Source organism: Triticum urartu, chromosome 7A, assembly GCF_056163025.1.
Source record: "Triticum urartu cultivar PI428250 chromosome 7A, HENAU_Tu73, whole genome shotgun sequence".
Taxonomy (NCBI): Eukaryota; Viridiplantae; Streptophyta; class Magnoliopsida; order Poales; family Poaceae; genus Triticum; species Triticum urartu.
In genome coordinates this window covers 257,155,032-257,166,112 of record NC_141879.1, presented here as the reverse complement: position 1 = coordinate 257,166,112, position 11,081 = coordinate 257,155,032, and the positions used below count along the sequence as shown (strand labels likewise).

The 11,081-nt window shown below is 50.5% G+C and overlaps 1 long non-coding RNA gene across 6 annotated transcripts; it reads left to right on the top strand.

Annotated features, from left to right (window-relative positions):
- The first annotated feature begins 8,219 nt into the window (after positions 1 to 8,219).
- Positions 8,220 to 10,730, top strand: LOC125521643 (uncharacterized). 6 transcript variants are annotated; one of them, XR_015611171.1, is made up of 5 exons: positions 8,222 to 8,507; positions 8,551 to 8,616; positions 8,996 to 9,052; positions 9,133 to 9,915; positions 10,121 to 10,730. It is a non-coding gene; the product is annotated as an uncharacterized LOC125521643 (long non-coding RNA). The 6 variants fall into 6 exon arrangements; XR_015611170.1 differs by having other exon boundaries at positions 8,220 to 8,507; positions 8,551 to 9,052; XR_007289339.2 differs by having other exon boundaries at positions 8,224 to 8,616; positions 9,003 to 9,052.
- Positions 10,731 to 11,081: the final 351 nt, after the last annotated feature.

Genomic DNA, 11,081 nt, shown 5'->3' with positions numbered 1-11,081 from the left:
GCACACATCTACTATCTACTACCACTATAAAAGAAAAAGAAGGACAGATTCAAACAATCACATCCATTCATCATCAAAATCTAATAGCTCTTAATCATTCTATGTTTAACGCTATCAAGCATTATCGAGTTAGCGGCCACGACCAGAGGCGGACTAGAGATGGACTCCGGGCGCCGTGGGCGGCCGCCGGATGCGTCGCCGGATCTGCCGTGCACCGCTCCGCCCTCGACGCCGAAGGCCTCGCCGCTGTTACCCGATCTCGTCCATTCGGATCTGATCAAAGACACCGGCGAGGATGGTGCGCCGGCGGCGGAGGGATGGCGCTGGGCCGTTAGGTTCCGTGAGGGCCAGGGGAATTGGATCAGCGGCCGGCTGCACCATTCTCCGGCATCTCGTTGGATGGCGTTGCTGGATCTGGACAATGACGTCCGCGCCGGCGACTACATATCAACATTGACGGCCAGATGAAGGTAGGAACCCTTTTGCGTATTGATATTTTCGATGTGGTTGTCGATCTCCGTATGCAGATGGTTTCGGAAGAGATTCATTCGATCGAGATAGTTGACACATCCCCGGAGTCTAGCGGAGGGAAGCTAGATCGGCGGGTTGGAGGCCACTTCTGGGTGCTTGCGGACGAGGATGACGAGGAGGAGAGCGCCGATGGGAAATGCGCCCGCGAATCGCCGGATCCCTCGATGACTTTTGACGCCGTTGGTCCTAATACCCGGGTGGCGTGTCAAGAGCCGACTCCTGAAGACAAAGGAAGTTCAGAACGCATGCCAGTTCGCCGGAGTACGGCGGCGACGTCGATCAAGCCTTGGAGGGGACCCCTGCCTAAGGTATGCCTCTCGACCCTAACTCTTTTTGATTTGATTCATCCCGAGTCCTGGATTACAGTTAAGAGAAGGAAGAGCAAGCGTCGAAACGTGGCCGGACCGACGCCGGTGGCGGCAGCGGCGACCACGCCGGCGATCCCGGGGATCGGGATCAGGGCGGCTCGGGAGGCACGCTTGATTTCTTTACTGGGCCGAGATGGGCCAACTTCGCCAGAACAAACGCCGCAGCCTGTTGGGCCGGAGATAGTTGGGTATGAGGCCCAGACTATTCCGGGTCCCTCGGTCCTCGCATGCGCAGGCATATGCAACGATCACGTCGACCGATCGACGTCGTTATCGCCACTTCCGCCTAGGGTTCGAAGGTGCGGGAGGCCGGGATTTCAGGTTTGTGGCTCTGGACGTGCGCGCCGGATTCTGCCGCTCTCTGCGATGGCTGGTCGCGGGGCGGGGGTTCCTATAGGGAAAAACCCCCCTCTGGCAATTGCTGCCACTGGGCGCGGCGGGTCGGCTGCGCCGCCTCCTACAGCGGCTGGGCGGGGCGTCACTGGGGCTTCAATGGGAGCCGGAGCGCCGCAGGGCACGCTGGGCCGCGGTGGTGGCCACCACAGCGTCCGCCTTCGGTGCCGGCGGTGGGTCGTGCCGGCCCGCCTGCTCCTAGGCCGCCGGCGCCAGCAGCAACTCCGGATGGGGCCTCGTCGGCGCTTGCTTCAGCAGGGCGGGGCCGGGCACACAGTCCGAGGCCGTCGCCGCCTACACCGGCTACAGGTGCTGCTCCACCGCTGCACCTCGTTACGCGACCGCCGCAGAAGCGGCCTGGCCCGGTGCATGCACAGGCACCGCCGCCTCAGTCGGGAGCTGGAGGAGCGGGTGTGCCCCGGGGACCAGCCAACGGTGGAGCAAACGGACCGCCGCGGGGTCAATGGGGTGATGACGGACATGATGTTTATGGCGAAGGTATACACCGAGGTTTATCGTCCACAGGTGGTGGACGTGGACATGCTTGGCAAAGCGATGGCTCAGCGGACATACCTTTTTATGGCCCCCCGGGTGGCTTTGTTGAAGGGGCATCAGGCCCTAACCACCGGCAACATGCTGGCTACCGTGGTCATCGTGGTCGAGGTGGCCGAGGTGGCCGGTACCGGCAACGTCATCCTCCTCCGCCGGCCGTCGTTGAGCAGACGGACACCACTGAGACGCCCAATCCTGCTCACACGGCGGATTTGTCAGATCACGCCATGGAGGTGGTCACAGAGATGGCAACAGTTGTTGCCACAACGTCGGGGTCGGTTGATAATACAGACAAACCAGAGTCAGATAAAGCATCCAAATGGGCTCGCAAGAAGGAGAAGATGCTTTGCTATCGTTGTGGTGAGAATGGCCACTTTATTGCGGATTGCGTAACGGAGCTTTGTGATACTTGCGGCAAGTCGACACATGGTACGGGGGAGTGTCCTATCTTACGTGATCGGATGCCCACTATCTCTATTTATGGTGTGTATTGTGCTGAGCTGATGTTCTTTGAGTCCCCTAGTGCGCGAGAGATCCCAGAGGAGACTCCGTGCATGACTACTGAAATTGTGAAAGTGACCAAATGTGATGTATCCGAGTCTCAGATTGTGTAGAGGCTTAAGGAGTTAGTTCCAGGTGACTACCAGTGGGAGCTTGTCAGTATTGAGGGCAATATGTATAAGGTTGACTTCCCATCTGTTCAGGATTTGCAGAGACTTTTGAGTTTCAGGCTATGCCGTGTGCCTGGCACAGAGTGTATTCTGGAGTTCCACGAGTGGAAGAAGGTTGGGCCAAAGGGCAAGCCTCTTACTCGAGTGTGGTTACGTTTCTCTGGAGCTCCCTCGAAGCCGATGCAGGACGCTGAGGTGGTTGCTAGCTTGGGTATTTTGGTAGGGAAGACTGAGCGAGTGGATATGGCCTTTACCCGAGCTCACGGGGTGGCTCGTTTGCTGGTGAGTGTTTGGGATATAGAGTTTGTGCCTGATGTGGTTATGTGGACATATCGGGGCGAAATGTTCCCACTTGAGATTGAGTTTGAGGATGCCGCGCTTTTCGCTGACGTCATCAATGGGACTGATACAGACATGCATGAGGGAGACGATGGGTCTGCGGCCAAGGAGGCGCCCGGGGCTGATGCTGGACGTGAGATGTCCAACGCTTCGAGGCTAGCTCAGACAACCGTGCACGAGACAACATCCTCTCCCTCAGTGCCGATGAACACGCTGAGATTTGGGTCGTTTGAGCCAGCTTCTGCACCTCCCAGACTTTGGAGTGACCGGGTGGAGGACGATGATGAGCTGGAGTATACGCTCCCTCCGCTGGTTTCTGCCGATGCTCAGGAGCCGGTGCTCGCGGTCACGGAGGTGGCTTGCTCTCGGGGAGACTCGGCCGTGGCCTCTCAGATGGCGATGGATGCACCTCGGGGAGGGGGCTATGGTCAGGTCACTGCGGCTCCCTCCTCCCCTCAGGTCACCTTGGTGGCCGCACAGACCGGGACGCCCAGCCAGAGGGTCGGGATGGGTGGGGAGTTTGGGCAGGAGGCCCACATACTTCTCTCCCCCAGCGCGCTTGAGCCCGCCCTGACCGAGGCCTCTCCGACGGCGGTGGTTGAGCCTCTGGGAGGGGGCTTTGGTCAGGTGGCGGCGGCTCCTTCTTCTCCTCAGGCCGCCTTGATGGCCGCACCGACTGGGGCGCCTATGACGCCCCCCAGCCAGAGGGTCGGGACGGGTGGGGAGTTCGGGCAGGCGGCCCACAAACTCCTCTCCCCCGGCGCGCTTGAGCACCAAGGCGCCGCTTCAGGGCAGATATCGGCGGGACCTACCGTGAGGGCAGGAGGCCTTGATGTCTGTAGGCCCTCTCGGCAGGACGTGATCGCATTCGGAGGGATTTCAGATCCAGTTTCTGAGGGCCGGCGGATGAGTTGCCGGCTCCAGAATTTTCTGGAGGTTGACGACATGCAGCAAAGGTGCGCTATGCGGGCGGCCAAGCTTCGTGACATTGAAGTCACTACTGGTATGTCTGTTAACGTATCTAATTCAATTTTACATTATTCAGATGAGGAGATTATTCATAATGCAAACCAACTAGGAGTTTCACTGGGGAGTAATGATAGAGAGATATCTAATTCGGTCAATGATCTCCTAGATTTGGAGGCGGAACGTGCATTAGAGACTATTCGAAACCTAGCTGCGGTAAAACCCATGAACGATGCAGAGATTGATGCGTTAGGGATTAGAGTGCTTGATAATCTTTGTGCGGATCTTGCACCATCCAATCCTCACTCAGAGGAAGAGGATGCAACCCTAGAGGAGGATATAGCTAGCCCCACTATGCCCGGTTATGAGGACCGGATGGAGGATCCAAGTAGATCCAAACGCACGTGGAAGCGGAAGATTTATCCCACTTCTGCGGTTCGTCGGAGTGCTAGGATTCGGACTACCAAAAAATTTCATGATGAAAGATGAAAGAAATCTTTTGGAATAGCAGAGGTCTCAAAGACTTGGCTAAAAGAAGGTTTCTTGCTGAGGCATCTTTAGAGCAGCGTTTAGATTTTATTGCTCTCTCGGAAAATGGTTGTGAGAACTTTGCGCCCCAGTTTTTTGCCTCTCTTGTGGGCGGTGTTGATTTTCATTAGCATTGCCTTCCTCCGCGAGGAAGATCGGGTGGGATCTTGCTTGGTGTGAGATGCGACTCACTAGAAGTCCGCAGCGTAGTGATGGGTGACTTTGCGGTCAAGTTTCGAGTTAGGTCTAAAACTGATGGTTTCAACTGGGCTTTGGTGGCGGTATATGGTGCCACACAGCCTGAGCTAAAACCGGAGTTTTTGGCGGACCTTGTTCGAATCTGTGGGTCTGAGCAGCTTCCAATGTTGGTTGGGGGTGACTTCAATATCATTAGGAGGAGAGAGGAGAAGAACAACGATAATTTTGATGGCAGGTGGTCGTTTATGTTCAATACCATTATTGAAAGTTTGGATCTGAGGGAGATAGAACTTTCTGGTAGAAAATTTACCTGGGCTAATGCTATGACAAACTTGACGTATGAAAAACTTGATCGAGTTCTCGCGAGCGTTGAGTGGGAACAGAAGTACCCTCTCGTAATGGTACAAGCCCTCTCGCGTGGAATATCCGATCACACTCCTTTGTTTCTGGACTCGGGAGAGCCAAATCACATGGGAAACAAAAATACCTTTTCTTTCGAGATGGCCTGGTTTGAGCACGAAGGTTTCTTGGACCTGATTGCCAGGGAATGGGTTAAGGGTGCAGGAGGTAGGACTTCGGTCGAGCGTTGGCAGAATAAGATTAGGCATTTGAGAAGTTTCTTGAGGGGATGGGCTAAACACCTTAGTGGGTGTATAAAATTGAAAAGGACAGGCTCCTTTCTCTTATTCAGGCCCTTGACATACAGGCTGAATCCACGATGTTGCAGCCAGCCGAGCTCCAGGTTAAAACCGAGGCGGAGAAGAGGCTGAAAGAGCTTCTCCGCGAAGAAGAATTGAAGTGGGCATTACGGGCTAAGGTCCGCAAAGTTGTCCAGGGGGACGCGAATACCCAATTCTTTCACTTAATTGCTAATGGCAAACATAGAAAAAGAGAATCTTTCAGCTTGAGCAAGACGAAGGCACCATTTTAGGACAGGACAACCTAAAAACCTATATAACCGAATATTACAAGCAGTTATTTGGACCTCCCGAGGATAGCTATGTGTCCCTCGATGAGTCCAGGATTGAGGATGTACCTCAATTATCGGCTGCCGATAATGATATTTTGGTTGCCCCGTTTTCAGAGAAGGAGGTGTTTGATGCTATTGCACAGATGAAAAACAATAAGGCTCCCGGACTGGATGGTTTCCCGGCCGAGTTTTACAAAAAGTGCTGGCACATTATTAAGGGGATTTGTTACCTATGTTCCATGATCTGTTCTCTGGACAACTTCATTTATTTCACTTGAATTTTGGAACTATCACATTGCTTCCTAAGAAAATGGATGCTGTGAGAATAGAGCAGTTCAGGCCGATCTGCCTTCTTAATGTTAGTTTCAAAATCTTCACCAAGGTCGGGACTAATAGGCTTACACAGATTGCGCATTCTATGAGGCAACAGTCCCAAACTGCTTTCATGCCGGATAAAAACATCCTTGAGGGGGTGGTTGTCCTTCATGAAACGCTCCATGAAATCCATTCTAAAAAACTTGATAGAGTGATTTTTAAGGTGGATTTCGAGAAAGCGTACGATAAAGTCAAATGGCCATTCCTTCAACAGGCATTGCGTATGAAAGGTTTCGATGAAGCCTGGCGCCACCAGGTTAAATCGTTTACGCAAAAAGGTAGTGTTGGAATTAAGGTGAATGACGATATTGGTCATTATTTCCAGACACATAAAGGCCTAAGACAAGGAGATCCGATGTCGCCTATCCTGTTTAACATCGTGGTGGATATGTTAGCACTTTTGATAGGAAGGGCTAAGGAGAATGGTCAAGTAGGTGGCATAGTACCTCATCTTGTTGATGGAGGTGTATCCATTCTTCAGTACGCTGATGATACAATCATCTTTATGGAGCATGATTTGGCCAAGGCAAGAAATATGAAGCTGGTGTTATGCCTTTTCGAACAATTGACCGGGCTTAAGATTAACTTTCACAAGAGTGAGTTGTTCTGCTTTGGTAGAGCCAAGGAAGAACAAGATGCTTATAGGCAATTGTTTGGGTGTGATTTGGGGGCGTTACCTTTTTCTTACCTAGGTATACCAATCCACCATCGCAAGCTGACAAATCGAGAATGGAAGTGCATCGAAGATAGATTTGAAAAGAAACTGAGTTGCTGGAAGGGCAAGCTCATGTCATACGGAGGCCGACTAATTTTGATTAATTCGGTGCTCACGAGTATGCCTATGTTTCTTCTATCGTTCTTTGAAGTCCCAGTTGGGGTTAGGAAAAGACTGGACTTTTATCGGTCGCGGTTCTTCTGGCAGGGTGATGAGCTAAAAAGAAAGTACCGGCTAGCTAAATGGGATATCATCTATAGACCGAAAGACCAAGGGGGGCTTGGTATTGAAAATCTCGAAGTCAAGAACAGATGCCTTCTTAGTAAGTGGCTGTGGAAGCTATCCCAAGAGACTGATGCCACATGGGCACAAATACTGCGTAGCAAGTATCTTCAGACCAAAACTTTGTCACAAGTGACGGTTAGGTCGACTGACTCGCCTTTCTGGAAAGGACTCATGAAAGTCAAACAATCATTGTTTAATAGGGCAAAGTTCATTATTGGCAACGGTACTAGTACACGGTTCTTGGAGGATACTTGGCTCGGAGAGACACCCTTGGCCATTCAATACCTGTCTTTATATCGTATTGTTCAACGTCGCGAGGTGTTCGTTGCAACGATATTTCAATCTATCCCCCTTAATATTCAGTTTAGACGGTCGCTAGCGGGCAATCGTTGGGAATAATGGCTCCGTCTAGTTAGGAGGCTGATGGAGGTTCAACTTTCCCAGCAACCAGATGAATTACGCTGGAAGCTAACTAGGTCTGGAGTATTCACAGTTAAATCAATGTATATTGATGTTATCAACTCGAGCTTCATTCCTACCTCCAAGCATGTTTGGGCTGTCAAAGTTCCTTTGAAAATAAAAGTGTTCATGTGGTTTGTCCACAAACAAGTCATTTTAACTAAGGACAGCCTGACAAAGCGTAATTAGACAGGATCTACTAGGTGTAGTTTCTGTGATCGGGATGAGACAATTAAACACCTGTTTTTTGATTGCCCGCTGGCCAAAGTTCTTTGGCGTACCGTCCACATTGTTTCAATATTACTTCACCGAATTCTGTTAACATGTTATTTGGGACATGGCTTAATGGGATTCAGCCTGATGTAGCAAAACATATTCGTGTGGGAGTATGCGCTTTGCTCTGGACTATCTGGAATTGCAGAAATGATTTGGTTTTTAACAGAATATCACGATTTCATTTTGTGCAGGTTATCTTCCGAGCCACGGCATTAATCCGTTCGTGATCGCTACTCACTCCGACGGAGGCCAGGGAGCATTTGGTTACTGGGTCTATCCGCTGGGAGATGGTAGCTTGGGATATTTTCAACCGGTTTGGATGGCGGTCATGTAATAGGATAGGCAATTAGTTTACCTATCTTGCTTTAGCCGGCCGGTTGTGACTTCCCTGTCTTGGCTAGTTTGTTTTCCTAGCATTTTTGGCTCTAAGTGAGCTTTTGTTTCCGTTGGAGACTTTCAGACCTTGTTATAACTTTTTATTTATAATAAATTGACCGTATGCATCGTTCTGATCCAGAGGCCGGGGCGCCCCCTTTTCGAAAAAAACAACCCACGCTCGATCAATCGCTAATCTGCCCGCGGTAAAAAGGAAAGAAAACCGCCCGCCCGCACGACCTCCTCCTTCTCCCGCACGACCTCCTCATCCTCCCACGCCGTTCGCCTCGTGCCGCCGCGTCCTTCACCGCCGCCTCGCACCGCCTTCACCGCCGCCGGAGCCACGGCAATCGGCCACGGGCCGCCGGGAGCCCCCCCCCCCCCCCCCCCTCCAGCCGCGGGAGCCCGCCCCGCCGCGCCTTCACCGCCGCCTCGCGCCGCCGCCGGAGCCACGGGAAGCGGCCGCGGGTCGTCGGGAGCCGCTGGCCGCCGGAGCCGCGCCCTTGGTCGTGGGCCGACGCTCCTCCCGCTCCTTTCGCCGCGCCCCAGTCCGCCCCCGTCGCCCCGGTCCTCTTCTGCTTCCCGGCGGCCAAGTGCGATCATAGAAGCAAGCAAGTAAGCTCAACTATTCCTAATTTGCAGACTACACTCTACCTACCGTTTTACGCTCAGAATGTTGGCCCTCGTAGACTCTGTTTCACATTTGCCAGTGTTTGCGTGTTTCAACCAAAGGGATTGAGAAACTTCACCAGTAAGACGTATAAATGCCCCAACAGAGGTGAATTTTCTGAGTAATACGGTCCTTCTATCGGAGATGAATTTTCTGAGTCATGCTTCATGATGTCTAATATTTACTCTCTTTGTACCAACTATCTTCAAGAAAGTCATATGGCCCAGATAAAAAATTTCTATTCACCTAGATTTAAATTTGATCAAAGTTATTTCTCACCAGAGGCGTAAGGGTTTTCTACCTAACCTTCTCACCCTTCCTAAGTATCCAGGTATAATTTTGTTCTGTGGTTGGCGATGTGCTATCCACGGTATGATAATGGTAAGTTAACCTTGACATTTTGCCAGGATTGATGTACGCTTCAGGAAATTCTGGATATTAATGTTGGTGTTGTTGTGTAGGTTCTAGAAGCATTTCTTGCTCCAGGATCTGAATTGTGGATGTTTAATGAGGTGGCAGAGAAGAAGAGGGAGAAAAACTGACTGATGATAGTATGGATATTTTTGGACTAACAAACATTAAATTGTACACAAAGAAGGGAATGTTGTCATCAGGCGGCACTTAGAAAGCTTGCCTCTTGAGATCTTTGATTCTTTGAGTATATGCTCCATCGTAGAGATAAATAGACTGCTTTGAACTTTTCTGTTCAAACAATTATTATTTTTATGAATCGGCCAATGTGGTCCAAAATGGCAAGTCAGCATTGCCCTGCATTTCTTCTACTCAAGTTTACCTATGCTGAAGCTACCAGTGCTAACTTTGGAACCACAAATTTTGATTCTTGCAGATGAGTCGGTGGAGGACTCCATTGTACAATTAGATTCATGGTGCTTAGCTACACTTCTTCTAATTCATGACGTTCATGCGAGCAACAAGCAGCCTGGCTGTGACATACTATATAACTGACAGTGCGCAGGTAACCCAAACGTCTTCGTTAAAGGAGTCAAAATCACATCTACGTCACAATGGCTTTTCTCACAGCTCCTGGATTCGGGAGATGTAGCATGCACTGGAGAAATCGATAACAATCAGTGAAATATTGGACTCGAGAACAATAAACCTTGTGTCTATCTCCAAATTCAGCGATTACGTTCTGTCAAATGAACTTGTTAGTATTTCATTAGCCATGGTGGCAGAAGGCAAGCAAATCGACAGTGTTTCTTGAGGAACTCTTCGCTGAGGAGGTACTATGTAAAATGTGACATGCTTTGAGTTGTGCTTTAATAGTTCAAAAGCATGCCTTTTCGACAATCTATGTCTACAGGCCACACTTCCCAGCTAACAATGACTTCAAGTATCTCTATTTAATGATGCAACATATGTTAGTTTATAAAGTTAACCACCGACTTGCCTTAGATCTCATCTGACCGTGGTAATCGTTTGTTACAGGAAAACAAGGTGTGCATACGGTCTGCTGAGTTTTACCTGTACGGACAAGAGGAGTTGAGCTTCCTTGACATAATGGCCAGGGCTCATGAGAGAGACGAGATTGTGACCGGCACCGTTCGCCGCCGTCCGGGTAGCACGACCTTGCCGTCCCTCGCTCCTCGCCGCCGTCAGCAACACCACGGCTGGACCTGCTGCCCCTCGCTCCTCGCCGCCGTCCGCAGCAACACCACGACCCTGCCGCCATGTGGTCCTCGCCGCCGTCTGCAAGCCCGCACGGTCCAGCCGCCTCTTGGTGCCGGTCTTGGAGTTTGTTAACTGCATCGCACCGCCCTGCCGCTTTGAAGGTTTGTCGCGCGTAGAAATTTGAGGGAGATTCACTGCTTTGTTGCTTCAAAATATGTCAAATTAGACCATCAATTCAAGTCAGACCAGTGAATACATTGGTTCCATACTGCTGCCTTTATACTAACTAGATGACCCGTTGCGCCAATGGCGCAAAGGCCGAATGCAAGCCAAGTATTGGAAGAGTATGCACTAAAATATGTAAACACAAAATGAAACATGTGGAAATAAGTACAGACTGATGATAGATAGATGGTTGCTCATGATACATGTTTTCTAAGAAGCTTACAGGCGATCATTTACAATGTGATGAGCAAGGCATGTATATAGCCAGAGATATGTTAGACAGATGATCATTTACAATGTGATGAGCAAGGCATGTAGATAGCCAAAGATATGTTAGACAGATGTATCGCTGGACGTTGAGAACAACTTCTCTGAGCCAACTCTTCATAGTAGTAATACTAAGTCATGTAGCAAAGGACTCTTGTGATCTGCTTAGATTAGATAGACAATCATGCAGAGGCCTTTGGATGTGCACTTGAAGGCGAAAGCATATGTTCTTTCATCATGGTTGTTCCAAAAGCATACCACACAACAGTCTAAGCAGCAAATAATC